Below are 15,176 nucleotides of genomic sequence, written 5' to 3'. Positions count from 1 at the left end.
TGACAATGAAAAGGATTTTGAAGGGAATGAAAGGCTGATTTACAAAAAACAGAGGGATGATTGAAGGAGCTAAGAGCCTACATAAGTGGGAGAGGATGGAATTAGGAGAACAATTGGAGGAGCTGTGACAACCAACTGATAGTTCTTCTATAATAATGAGATTTAAGGCAGACAATGGACGCAGATAAAGGATGGATGGTGGTATATACATAAAGATAATTTCTTCAGATTGCTTTTTTCTTTGGAAGCTCTTGGGATCAACCCAGCGCCTCACACATGCTAGGTGAATTCTCTAATACTAAGCTACATTCCTCAGCCATGATTGCTTCTATTTTCTCAGAAAAGTTGGACCCAGTGTTATCAGCAGATTCTAGATGGCAATGCAGGTATGGAGGCTGAAGGAGAGAAGATAAAGGCAAATTGGTCATTTAGGATGAGGTGAAAGTTAGAGAAGTGGGGAGACAACACAGGGTAACTAGATAGCTCCAAGATCCCACTAGAGGTTAGATTCATGAATTTGGAGTGGGGCCAGTTAGCATGCACTGTTTTTTCTTTTTTTTTTCCTCAAGCCAAATTCACCTGCCTGAATGCAGATGCACAGTAGGTGAAGAGTTAGATTTGACTTGGTCAAGGATTACCACCTGGGTATAATAAAACAGAAGAGGGGCAAAGAACTGGGTAACTACAACAAAGGAATCCATGCTAGGCAAATGCAGAACAAAAGGCATAAGTTGTGGCATGCAAATTTAAAAGTTGGCAGGATGAATAGATCTGGGAATTGTCCCCTTGTGCAAACCTAGGACAGGTATCCTTTTTTCTCAAAATACTTTAAATGTAAATGACTGGGAAATATAGGTAAAGATAACTTCTCCAAGCATTTAATGATGTTATGATAGAATTTGGAATTCCCAAAAGACCACCAGAGACCAAGGTCAATGTAAACAGCCAAGAGGCATTTATTGCGAATTAGTTTGGTCCTCCGCGTGCACACAGCAACTGGTGACCCTAAGAGGCCCCAAGACCAGGATTTTCAGCAGTTTTATACATTCCTTGGGGAAAGCAGGGACTTTACATACATCATAGCATCTCTTAGCAAATCATCACACACCGCAGAAAAATCATAAAACAACTCTAAAACATGATTAGCATATTCACTGGCGGGAACAAGTTGGGTAGGGGTGATTGGTTAGTACAAGAGGGGGATTCCTTTGAACTGATTGGTTTAAGCCATGAGGGGAGTATATGCTGAACTGTATGGTTTCCCACATGTTATCACCAACCATAAACTACTGGGAGGGTCATCTGGCATCCCAGGTATTTTCTCTGTCTCATGCTGATTGGTGGTTGCTAGGGGGTTGCTATGGGCCCTCACCTAGCCTGAGTGAGTCAGGGACACCTGGCACAGCAGATCTCTCCTGTTATTTGTAGATAAACAACTCAGCAGGGTGGCTATGTGCCTAGCGGTGCTCTGTGGGTCTTTCCAAGGACAAGGGTCATGCCCCATTCTTTGGACAGGCTTTCCTCTGAGGTAGAGGCTGGTTTTTCATTCCCCTCTTTGTCTGGAAACTTGGGAACCAATCATGGTTCCCTCAGTTGGGGGTCTATGTGGGCAGGCCCTACATCTTGGTAAACAGTAACCCTCAGGGGACAGTCTTCAACTTCCCAGACTCACTCAAAATTGGCCTCCTAAATCCAACCTGACTTGATTTACTATCTACACTGTCTATCTATTTCTGGCTTCATTCTCCCCTAATTTTGGGATTTCCTTATTGCTGTAAGGAGAAGGGGTGATGGCTCGTTCTGGCTGCTTCAAAGCTGAGAGGTGGCGTCGAATGTGAGGGGGCTAGATGACATGGGGGATGACGTGAGGGATGTGAGTTCCCTTTTAGAAGTCAGTTCAGTTTGAAGTCTGGTTGGGGAATAACAGGTTGTAAAGTCATCTGGGGATGGGTGCTTCTATGAGAGAAACAAGAATCATGAGTACTGAATAAATGTTGCAGCAACTGGAACATGTCACTGTTTAATAGAAGTTTCATCATCAGGCTTTAACATCCCCAGTTATCAGGACTGTAAGCATAACATTAAATTTATAGTGTTACAGATGTCCTTCCCCATAAGATACAGTTTAATAATTTAATGTATTCTGGTCTTGCAAAACCCTTTTACTAGTATAACCTCTGTGTCTAATAGAGAAACCTTAAATTCTGTTACTTCGGACTGCATAGTCATACTAGCAAACACCAAGCCTACCTGGGTAGGTTAGGAATATCTGTAAGCCTTAAACTAAAAACTACTCTGGCAGTTCCTTTTGATAGTTATCAGGCATTTCTGCCTAAGAATCTCTTTTGTATTATTCTTGTGGGCTAACATAGGGTGTATACCTTAAGTTACATTTAACTATTATTATTATTTAAAATGCCCAGTAATAACTGTGTTTGGGTTTTAACTGTGTTTGCTAAGTGTTTAAGATGAAGCAAGTCAAACTGACTTTTGTTTCTATCTATTGTTAACCATCAGCTGAGTTTCCATGGAAGTCCTGGGGGAACTTTACAGCAGCTTCTCAGTTCTGCTAGTGCCATTTGCACTAGGATGGGTCCAGGCCTTGCTTGACCATGTGGCTTCCCTTGGGAGTATCAGGGATGTCTCCCTTCTCTGATGACTCTCCTCTTCATAGCAAATGCACTGATTGGCTTTCTGTTCTCCAGTGGTCTCATTAATCTCCTTGATGGGAAGGTTGTGTGGCCCAGAGTTGCAAAGCTCTTTAGAGAAGTCCCCTGTTCCCTGGATTCAGACTGACTCAGAGGGCAAGAGCCAAATATTGGTTTTCTTGGCCCTTTTAATTTAACTTTAATTTTAAATCTTAAACATTCAGCAAATCAATTTCAACAGCCTTATCTTAAGAGTACTGGGCTTTAATGTCTCTCTATCCTGTAAGTGATAACTTATTATCTTAAATTAACCCAGGGTGTGTGTTCTTAAAGCAGTACCTCTGCAAACATTAACAGGCAGTCTTTAGACCATTTATAAGAAAACTAAAAAACAAAATTAACAAGAGTAAAAACGTATTTAGTTCGTGTAATAGCTACCTTGAAATTTGGCAGAGTTATACATTATATCCCCTGTTTGAAATCCTAGTAATCTTGACAAAAACCAACTTTTGGACACAATTTTAAGTGTACTGAAATCTGGCCTACTTCTTTTGTAGTCATTCTCACATGTAGTGAGATGGGATACAGAGCCTTATCTCAGGTAAGGCAGGGCTCTTCATAAATCTTAAGTGAAGTGCTGTAATTCTGAAGCTGATCTTTGATTTTTAAACATCATTTTACAAAGCTTGCATAAATTGTTGCTCAAGTTCACATGAATATTAGCCAACACAATATGATCACATCTAAAACATGAAAAATTAAAGAAAGGCTGAAAGCTTTTAACATTTTGTAGAAAAGTAGCAAAGTACTTTTGTGTTTTACAATATTAACCTTTACACAGATTAGGCTCTCATTAACTTAAAAATACACTTAAATTGTACCTCAGTGTAAAAAGTAACATAAAACTTTACGTATATTATTAATAACAGGTCCAGTTATAGAACATCAAATGATATAAATAACATTGCATTCAGTGTTCCCCCACACACACTTTTTTTTTTTTAGGAGGCTTTTTTTTTTTATTGTTGGTCGTTCAAAACCTTACATAGTTTTTAATACATCATATTTCACAGTTTGATTCAAGCGGGTTATGAACTCCCAACTTTACCCCGTATACAGATTGCTGTATCACATCAGTTACCCTTCCATTGATTGACATATTGCCTTTCTAGTGTCTGATGTATTCTGCTGTCAGTCCTATTCTCTACTATCCCCCCTCCCCTCCCCTCCCCTCCCCTTTTCTCTCTCTACCCCTTCTACTGTAAATCATTTCTTCCATTTGTATTATCATGTCTTACCCCTCCATTACATAGTTCTTGATATATCATATTTCACATTTTGATTCAAGTGGGTTATGCACTCCCATTTTACCCCGTATACAGCTTGCAGAATCACCTCAGTTACACTTCCATTGATTTACATATTGCCATCCTAGTGTCTGTTGTATTCTGCTGCCTTTCCTATCCTCTACTATCCCCCCTCCCCTCCCCTTCCCTCCCCTCTTCTCTCTCTACCCCCCCACTATAATTCATTCCTCCCCCTTGTATTATTTTTCCCTTTCCCCTCACTTCCTCTTGTATGTAATTTTGTATAACCCTGAGGGTCTCGTTCCATTTCCATGCAATTTCCCTTCTCTCTCCCTTTCCCTCCCACCTCTCAACCCTGTTTAATGATGGTCTTCTTCTCGTGCTCTTCTTCCCTAGTCTGTTCTTAATTACTCTCCTTATATCAAAGAAGACATTTGGCATTTGTTTTTTAGGGCTTGGCTAGCTTCGCTTAGCATAGTCTGCTCTAATGCCATCCATTTCCCTCCAAATTCTATGATTTTGTCATTTCTTAATGCAGAGTAATACTCCATTGTGTATAAATGCCACATTTTTTTTATCCATTCGTCTATTGAAGGGCATCTAGGTTGGTTCCACAGTCTTGCTATTGTGAATTGTGCTGCTATGAACATCGATGTAGCAGTGTCCCTGTAGCATGCTCTTTTTAGGTCTTTAGGGAATAGACCGAGAAGGGGGATAGCTGGGTCAAATGGTGGTTCCATTCCCAGCTTTCCAAGAAATCTCCATACTGCTTTCCAAATTGGCTGCACCAATTTGCAGTCCCACCAACAATGTACAAGTGTACCCTTTCCCCCACATCCTCGCCAGCACTTATTGTTGTTTGACTTCATAATGGCTGCCAATCTTACTGGAGTGAGATGGTATCTTAGGGTGGTTTTGATTTGCATTTCTCTGACTGCTAGAGATGGTGAGCATTTTTTCATGTACTTGTTGATTGATTGTATGTCCTCCTCTGAGAAGTGTCTGTTCAAGTCCTTGGCCCATTTGTTGATGGGATTATTTGTTATCTTATTGTCTAATTTTCTGAGTTCTTTATATACTCTGGATATTAGGGCTCTATCTGAAGTGTGAGGAGTAAAGATTTGTTCCCATGATGTAGGCTCCCTATTTACCTCTCTAATTGTTTCTTTTGCTGAGAAAAAAACTTTTTAGTTTGAGTAAGTCCCATTTGTTGATTCTATAGACAACGTAAACAGACCAATATCAATTGAGGAAATAGAAGAAACCATCAAAAGATTACCATCTAAGAAAAGCCCAGGACTGGATGGGTATACAGCAGAGTTTTACAAAACCTTTAAAGAGGAACTAATTCCAATACTTTTCAAGCTATTTCAGGAAATAGAAAAAGAGGGAGAACTTCCAAATTCATTCTACGAGGCCAACATCACCCTGATTCCGAAACCAGACAAAGACACTTCAAAGAAAGAAAACTACAGACCAATATCTCTAATGAACCTAGATGCAAAAATCCTCAATAAAATTCTGGCAAATTGGATACAAAAACATATCAAAAAAATTGTGCACCATGATCAAGTAGGATTCATCCCTGGTATGCAAGGCTGGTTCAATATACGGAAATCAATAAATGTTATTCACCACATCAATAGACTTAAAAATAAGAACCATATGATCATCTCGATAGATGCGGAAAAAGCATTCGACAAAGTACAGCATCCGTTTATGTTCAAAACTCTCGAAAAACTAGGGATAACAGGAACATACCTCAACATTGTAAAAGCAATTTATGCTAAGCCTCAGGCTAGCATCATTCTGAATGGAGAAAAATTGAAGGCATTCCCTCTAAAATCTGGAACAAGACAGGGATGCCCTCTCTCACCACTTCTGTTCAACATAGTTCTCGAAACACTGGCCAGAGCAATTAGACAGACAAAAGAAATTAAAGGCATAAAAATAGGAAAAGAAGAACTTAAATTATCACTATTTGCAGATGACATGATTCTATACCTAGCAGACCCAATAGGGTCTACAAAGAAACTATTAGAGCTAATAAATGAATTCAGCAAAGTGGCAGGTTATAAAATCAACACGCATAAATCAAAGGCATTCCTGTATATCAGCGACAAATCCTCTGAAATGGAAACGAGGACAACCACTCCGTTCACAATATCCTCAAAAAGAATAAAATACTTGGGAATCAACCTAACAAAAGAGGTGAAAGACTTATACAATGAAAACTACAGAACCCTAAAGAGAGAAATTGAAGAAGACCTTAGAAGATGGAAAAATATACCCTGTTCATGGATAGGCAGAACTAACATCATCAAAATGGCGATATTACCAAAAGTTCTCTATAGGTTTAATGCAATGCCAATCAAAATCCCAACGGCATTTCTTGTAGAAATAGAGAAAGCAATCATGAAATTCATATGGAAGAATAAAAGACCCAGAATAGCAAAAATAATACTAAGCAGGAAGTGTGAATCAGGTGGTATAGCTATTCCAGATTTCAAACTATACTACAGAGCAATAGTAACAAAGACAGCATGGTACTGGTACCAAAACAGGCGGGTGGACCAATGGTACAGAATAGAGGACACAGAAACCAACCCACAAAACTACAACTTTCTTATATTTGATAAAGGGGCTAAAAGCATGCAATGGAGGAAGGATAGAATCTTCAACAAATGGTGCTGGGAAAACTGGAAATCCATATGCAACAAAATGAAACTGAATCCCTTTCTCTCGCCATACACAAAAGTTAACTCAAAATGGATCAAGGAGCTTGATATCAAATCAGAGACACGGCATCTGATAGAAGAGAAAGTTGGCTACGACCTACATGCTGTGGGGTCGGGCTCCAAGTTCCACACACACTTTTTTTTAAGTAGACAGAGATGGAGCAATCCTTACAGTGCAGGGAAGGAAGGAGGGAGATCTCTGAAACAAAAAGGGCTTCGGCAGCTGCTAGGAGTCCTTCAGTCCCTCCTTTTACTTGTAGGATTAGCTCCTCTGGTTAGGTCTGATCCCAGGCATGCTGGCATAACTTCTAACTTTCCAGTAGTCTGCTTTCAAAAAGTTAATCCTCTGCATGCAGTTGTTTGGAGTGCTAGTCTTCCCCAAGAAAGCAGAGCGGGGCCTCCTCTAGAGTCCCCTCTGGGGTGCCAAAACTTAAAACTGAATGTTCGCTTCCTGTCCTGGAAGCCAATTAATGCCAATTTAATAATGAGGACAGGGTTTTGAGAAAAAGAAAAGGGGAGATATCAAAGTTCTTCGATCCCCAGCAGGCATTTTCCTCTGCAGTGGATGCACTCAAGCCAGCCAAGTAGGGGAAGAAAAGAAAACATTGCTTCCATAATCCTGTTTAACAAAGGGGAGTAAAGTTTATCAAAGTTCTTTAAAACACAGTTAAGAGGTGTGTAAAAGTTGAGAACAGAAAGTTGGTGGTTCTATTGACTTTTGGTCCCTTACAGGGAAGCAGGAGAAGCATAGTAGGGACATTTTCAGGCTAAAATTTAGCTAACGTTACCTCCACACATCTAAGACAGATCAGAACTTGGGACACCGCATCTGTCCAAAGTAAAATGATGTCATCACACTTAACAGATACACAGACAAAAAGACACAAAAAGACACAGATTCCCTTTTCAGATTGTTGAAAAAACAGAAGTGAGGTGCTGGCCCCAAGCCAACTGGGGCCTTCCCTTCAGACAAACAGATTGGGGGAGTATCCCCCTCAGATTGAGTCTGACGACCCCAGATTAGGGGATTAGTTCCCTTGCCAGGGTGTTGGAGTGGAGGCGGACAGGACAATAGAAACAAACACACATAACACAAAATTCGCAGCACATCTCGGACCGTGGATCCGTCAGCTACAAAATACTTTACGAAATACTTTACTAAAGGCAATCCACTCAGAACCCAGAAGGAGCTGAGGACATCTCCCACAAACCCCCTTCAGCTGCCCTTCGGTGCGTCCACCTAGACCTTTTGCCGACCACAAAATACAGAACCAGAACCTGCAGGCAACCAGAGTACAGAAAATTACAGATCGGCAATGCCTTTTCTTATCGGCTGAGTTTTCATCACTTCTCCTTCAGGATGTCTGGGTAGGCTTATAAGGAGGATCCCGGATGAGCCCCCAATTGTTATGCTTCAATTTGGGACTCCAAAAAGACCACCAGAGACCAAGATTCATGTAAACAGCAAAGAGGAAGCTTTGGGAAGTGGAACATAGTTAGAGGAGGTCGGTCACTGGGGTGTGCTCTAGAAAGCACAAATCTTGTCCCTCTAGAAAGCACAAATCTTGTGCTCTTGTCCCTGGCCTCCTCTTCCCCACCACTCCCGCCCTTCCTCCCCCTGCCCTCCTTTCTGTTTCCCAACTGCCAAGCGATGCAACTTTCCTCCTCCATGCCTTTCCACCTGATATTCTGCTTCTTCTCAGGCCCAAAACTACGGAGCCAGCTAATCAGAGATTGAAATCGATAAAACTGTGATCCAAAAATGAATCCTTCCTCCTCCAAGATGATTTTGTCAGGCATTTTCATCACAGTTACAAAAAGCTGCTTAATATTGCCCTATTTAATTTCAAGAGGAAATTTCAGATAGCATTAGCCAAAGATGGGCATATTTCTGTGTTACTTCAACTTTTCTTCCCCATTGTTATTTTTCTTTGCTCCCACACAGTTATTGAGAAAGTGTTTGTGAAGTAGCTACTGTGCTGGACATTTGCTAGATCTCAGAGACCCTGAAATTACAAAAATACTTTCTGCTTCTAGTGTTTTACCACGTTTGCAGTCTCTAGTCACCATTTATGTGACTTCCTGCTGTGTCTCTGTGGGCTTAAAACAGCTTGAATGTAGTGTTTATTCATTTAGGAAATGGGTTACACTGAATCTATAACCATCTGAAATCCATCTTCCTTCTTCCACTGACTTCTCTCAGTCAAATTTCTGTGTACTCCAGGAGCATCCTGTCAGCTGTGGGGTAGCAAGAGTTCCACTTTTGACATTAGATTTGTTGAAGGACAAAATTACAACAATTGAAAGGTCTTTGTTGGCTTTAGTTTTGATTGTATGATTGGTCAAGGCTTCTTTCCTTAAATTAGAATAAGTGTTTGGTGAGCTGGACAGAAGAAGTTGGGTTTATAGACAGATAAGGGCTAAAGACAGAAAGAAAGAAGGGAAAAAAAGAATAAAGATCAAATTGAGGGCTGGGGTTGTGGCTTACTGGTAGAGTGCTTGCTTCGATATTATAAATAAATGAATAAAATAAAGGTCCATCAACAACTAAAAAAATTTTTTTTAAAAATCAAATTGATCATTTCAACGTTAGTTTTTTTTTAATGCTATAACAGGCAGACAGAAAAATAACTGATTGGTACATATCAGGTTATTTATTTCAGATTACTTTTTCATATAACAATTAAGACAGAGGAAAGCTCATTATCATAATTAAAACTGGCCTCTTTGAGAACTTTGGCTATCTTTCTCCTGATTTCTCAGAAGTTCAGATGACAACTTACTTTCAAGTTGGTGACATGGACCATTAGGATTGATGACTGTTTTGATTTTAAGCAGGTCTGTTAGGACCCACTACAGGTGCCTAGTTCCAAACAATGGCTTAATAACAAAGCTAGGGTAAGAGGCAGTTAGCAGAAAATACAGATGGCCCTTTGTATTTGTAGGTTCTCCATCTTGTGGATTCAACTAATTGTGGATTGAAAATATTCAGAAAAAATATTGCATCTGTACCAAACATGTACAGACTTTTTTTCTTGTCATTATTCCCTAATGATAGAATAATAGAATATAACAGAGCATTTATAAAATATGCCTTGTCTTTGTTCCTGGCTCCTATCACAGAGCAAGAAAAACAGTTGGAAATTCTTGAGGGATAACAGTGTCTTTTGCTAGTTAGTGATCACACCTTCATTTATACTAATGAGATGAATTAGGGTAAGGTCCCTAGATAGCTTCAGGATGGGGCTGGTCACCAGAAAGACCAAATGATTAGAGGGTTGGATCTTTCAACCCCACCAACCAACTTCAGAGAAAGGTGGGGTGGGGGTAGGGTTGGAGTTCAATTCTATTAAAAATCTTATATAATGATAATTGATGAGTTGCAGGTTACTAAACAGATAGAGGTGCTAGGAGAGTGGCACTCCAGAGAGGACACAGAAGCATGATGCCATCCCCTATACATTGCCCTATTCATCTCTCCATATGACTGTTCATCTGTATCCATTATAATATAATTTTTAATCAACTGATAGCATAGCCAGTTGTAGTGGTACATGCGTATAATCTCAGCAATTTAAGAGTCTGAAGCAAGAGGATGGTAAATTCGAGAGACCAGCCTCAGCAATTTAGCAAGACCCATCTAGAAAAACATTTAAGCCAGGTGTGGTAGCCTGTCATTCCAGCAATTTGGGAGGAGGCTAAAACAGGAGGATTGCAAGTTCACAGCCTCAGCAAATTATCGAGGCCCTAAGTAACTAAGTGAGACCCTATCTCTAAATAAAATATAAAATAAAAAAGGGCTAGTATGTAGCTCAGTGGCTAAGCACCCCTGGGTTCAATCCCTGGAACAACAACAACAAAAAAAAAAAATTAAAGGGCGGAGTGGGCTAGGGCTATAGTTCAGAGGTAAAGAGTCCCTAATTCTAACCCCAGTTCTATAATAAATAAGTAAATAAATAAATAAATAAATAAATACTGATGGCATAACTGTGTTCCTAAGTTCTTGAGTCATTCTTGCAAATTAATTGAGTCCAAGGAGGGAACAGTTGAAATTCCAATTTATACCCTATAAGTCAGAAGTATATGTGACAACTTCCTACTTGGATAGTGGTGGGCATGGGAAGTGGTAGACAGTCTTATGGGATTGAGCCCTTCACTATATGGGATCTGACACTACCTGTAGGTAGATAGTGTCAGAATCAAATTATAGGACACCCTGCTGGTGTCTGCTGGAGAATGCTTTGATGTGTGGTGACATCACAGTGGTCTACTATGTTCAGAGCTTGAACAGAAAGAAGTTAGTTTTTTTTCCCCTTCACACAGTGTAGAAAGATGTGAAGAAATTAAAAACTTCATGCACTGCTGGTGAGAATACATACAGAATGGCACAGCCACTGTGGAAAAGAGTTGGGTAGTTGTGTAAAATGTTAAATATAGTTAACAGCAGCTGTTTCTAGATATATGCCGAGAAATTAAAACCTATGGGGCTGGGGTTGTGGCTCAGTGGTAGAGCTCTTGCCTAGCATGTGTGAGGTACTGGGTTTGATTCTCAGCACCACATATAAATAAATAAATAAATATCCATCAACAACTAATAAAAATCTTTTTAAAAAACCATATTTACACAAAAACATGTACAGGAATATTCAGAGCAGCATTATCCATAATCGTGAAAAAATAGAAATAACCAAATGCCCATCAGTAGATGAATGAATTTTTAAAAATTGGTATATTCATAGAATGGAACATTATTTAACAATAAAGAGAAATTTGCAGTACTGATACAGGCTATGACATGGAGGATCCTTGAAAACATTTTGCTAAGTAAAAGAAGCCATTCTCACACATTGCTGTACTCCAGTTATAAAAAATAGTCCAAATAGGAAATCCGTAGAAATAGAAAGTAAATTCCCGATTGCCTAGGGCTGACAGTGTGAGAGTTTGGGGAGGAGCAGGAAGTGAATGCTAATGCATACAGAATTATTTTTTGTCGGGGGAGGAGGGTGATAAAAATGTCCTGAAACTGATTGTGGTGATGGTTGTAGGACTCGGTGAATACATTAAAAAACCATCAAATTTTCTACTTTAATTGGGTGGATCCTATGGTACATGAATAATACATTAATAAGATGTTAAAAATTTATATAGAGACATATATGTAATATATGGGTATAACTCAGGGAGCAGAGCAAAGAGAACAAGAACCTGCAACAACAGGATCAACCTGACTGTTCTAGGTGCATCTGCTTTACTAAGGCAGAGTCATTTACTAAAAATATGAGTCATTAATAATAAGATAAATGAAACAAGACCCAGTGTCCCAGAGCAGAGCACTTTGCTCTGCCAAGGTCAATGCTTGGCACCAGAATCACGAGCCACCACACAGCTTTGTAGATTCAAACAGCAATTCTTTATTCCAGCTCTCACACCACCTCCACACAGGTCCAGGGGCAATCGCGTTCTGCCGTCTCCCGCACAATTCACCTACTCCACGAGGCTATCTCCAAATCCCATTTTAATCTCACGAGAACTCAACGGGAACAAGCAGCAGGAACACCCTAATCCCAGCAATAATCTTCAACCGCCAACTTCCCTAAAACCCATTATCTTAAACTGGCAACGCCTTAAACTCAAGGAGCCGGTTACTTCCTCAAACCTGATCAGCTCTAAACCCGGATCTGCCTTGGTCCTTGAGCAAGGTCACCTTATTAAAGCATGCATGCAATGTCCCATCGAATGTCCTCTAAGCAGCATGGGGTACGCTTGGCAAGGAAATTTCGATGCGTCATTCCTACTTGGTAATGGCCCTCAGCATTGCTCCTCTCTCAGAATGAATGGAGACCAGAAATCAGATGGTTATGCTCAGGAAAAGCAAGATTTCATCCAGCACTTCTCCCAGATAGTCAAGGTGCTGACTGAAGATGAGATGGAGCACCCAGAGACAGGAGATGCTATTGCTTGACTCAAGGAGGTCCTGGAATAGAATGCCATTAGAGGCAAGTATAACGGGGGTTTGACACTGGTGGTAGCATTCCGGGAGCCGGTGGATCCAAGAAACAGGATGCTGATGGTCTCCAGAGGGCCCTGACAGTGGGCTGGTATGTGGAACTGCTGCAAGCTTTCTTCCTGGTGTCAGATGACATCATGGATGCAACCCTTACCCTCCGGGGACAGCTCTTCTGGTATCAGAAGCCAGGCATAGGTTTGGATGCCATCAATGACGCTCTGCTTCTGGAAGCATGTATATCTACCGCCTGCTGAAGTTCTACTGCCGGGATCAGTCCTACTATTTGAACTTGATTGAGCTATTCCTGCAGAGTTCCTATCAGATGGAGATTGGGCAGACCTTGGACTTCATCACAGCCAGTGTATCTTGGCAGACACACTGAAAAGAGGTACAAGTCCATTGTCAAGTACAAGACAGCTTTCCCCTCCTTCTACCTGCCTATCGCAGCTGCCATGTACATGGCAGGCATTGATGGGGAGAAGGAACATGCTCATGCTAAGAAGATCTTGATGCAGATGGGAGAGTTCTTCCAGATTCAGGATGATGACCTTGACCTCTTTGGCGACCCCAGTGTGACAGGAAAAGTTGGCACTGACATCCAGGACAACAAGTGCAGCTGGCTGGTGGTTCAGTGTCTGCAACGGGCCACTCCAGAACAGTGCCAGATCTTGCAGGACAATTATGGGCAGAAGGACACCAAGAAGGTGGCCCAGGTGAGGGCACTAGACAAGGAGATGAATCTACCAGCTGTGTTCTCCAAGTATGAAGAAGACACTTACAGCCACCTATGAGTCTCATCAAGCAGTATGCTGCGCCCCTGCCTCCCACCATCTTCCTGGGGCTGGCCAACAAGATCTACAAGCGGAAAAAGTGACCTAGAGACTGCCAGGGCAGGGAGGGAGGGCTCTCAATAAATTATTGTGTAATCTTAAAAAATAATAATAATAAGATAAATGAAAATGAAAACATTCATAAAGATACCATGGTATACTTTTCAGGCTAACAAAAATTCAGAAATCTGAATGATGCTAAAAGTTGGAAGGGATGTGGGAAAAGAGGAACACACTGTCCTCTACATCTGATGGGCATCTAAACTGAAACAGCTGGACAGTGATTGACAGGATTTATTCTAATGGAGAAAACATATGTTCTATAACCCTGTCATTCTGCTCCTGGTATATATTGGAAAAAAAAAACAACAAAAAAAATCCCTTTTCCTATGGCTCTATATGGGAATGTGTGCAAAGTTATTGCCTCCTCAGGGAAGCAAGGAGCTAGAGGCTACTTGAGTGCTCCACACTGGCGAGTGGACAGCTAAATGTGGTGGGTGCACACATCGAAGTCTAATGCCTTAGTGAGTAACATCGGTTTAGATGTAGGCAAAGCAGCATGGATGACTCTTAAATGCATAGCCTGTAGTGGCACCTCCTTTCTCCACAGAAAAATCTTAACTGCACTTCTCCAGAAATCTTCACCATGGCTGATTTGGGAACTGTCCGTTAAAGAGTCACTGCAAAAGAGTTCAATGTAGATAAACTTCCTATTTTCCTGTCACCCTGTTTTTCTTGGCCACTGGCCAGGAAGACATCAGGACTCTAGGTGCTGGACACCTCCTTACTAGTTTTTCACAAACGTATCCAGTATAATAGTTTGTAGAAATATGCAAACAAAGCCTCTGGCCTTGAGATGGGCTTCACAGAGATGTCTGCATTCCTAAGAGAAGAGAAGATACCAATTGAGCTCCATGGTAACAGCTGGCAGGAGGAGGAAAGAGAGGGGAGAAGAAGCTCTCCCCTTCTCAGGTGTTGTCCTTGAAGGCTTAACTTGCCCAAAACAGTGAGAGAAAAAGCTACTTTTCTGTAAACTTCTGTAGACTGTGAACTTCTGAGCCCCTCCCCTTGCATGCTGGGTATAAAACTCTGAAACTACCTGAACTTGGGGTTCAGGGGGATTGATTGATTACAGCAGAAGCTGTGCCCTCTGAACCTGGATGCAGCCAAATAAAACTGTTTCCTGCTATCTTCAATGCCTTGCCTGTCTGTCCCTATAACAAGCCCTGAGTGGGAAAATGTAAAAACTAGAAGAATATATGTAACACCCGTCTCCACAAATTAAAAATGCATGCACATAAATCCATACAGTTTGTAATAATGAATTTAAATAAAAAGATAACCCACTCACATAAAAGTAGCATTTAGTCCTAAGCCTAGGGTTTCCCCTTCCTGGAAATGATAAAAGATCAGAATGTATATAGGAAGACAAGATGGAAAAGCTTCCAGCAGTAGGACTAAAGAGAAATTGGTGCCTTGGATAAAAGTATATCACATGATCTATAGTCAGACAAGTCAAAACAACTTGTCAATAAGATAACAGATATGGAAAGATTTGACCACATCCTGATACGGCCTGAAGCTTTGTCACTCTTTTAAGAGTCAAAAGCTAGGGTGGTTTCTCCAAAACAGGATTTGAAACTCGA

The 15,176-nt window shown here is 40.8% G+C and overlaps 1 pseudogene; it reads left to right on the top strand.

Annotated features, from left to right (window-relative positions):
• The first annotated feature begins 12,491 nt into the window (after nt 1-12,491).
• Nucleotides 12,492-14,719, top strand: LOC101955626 (farnesyl pyrophosphate synthase pseudogene; annotated as a pseudogene).
• The last annotated feature ends 457 nt before the right edge of the window (nt 14,720-15,176 follow it).

Source organism: Ictidomys tridecemlineatus, chromosome 9, assembly GCF_052094955.1.
Source record: "Ictidomys tridecemlineatus isolate mIctTri1 chromosome 9, mIctTri1.hap1, whole genome shotgun sequence".
Lineage (NCBI taxonomy): Eukaryota > Metazoa > Chordata > Mammalia > Rodentia > Sciuridae > Ictidomys > Ictidomys tridecemlineatus.
Note: the sequence above shows the minus strand (reverse complement) of the source record. Positions and strands in the feature narration are given on the sequence as shown.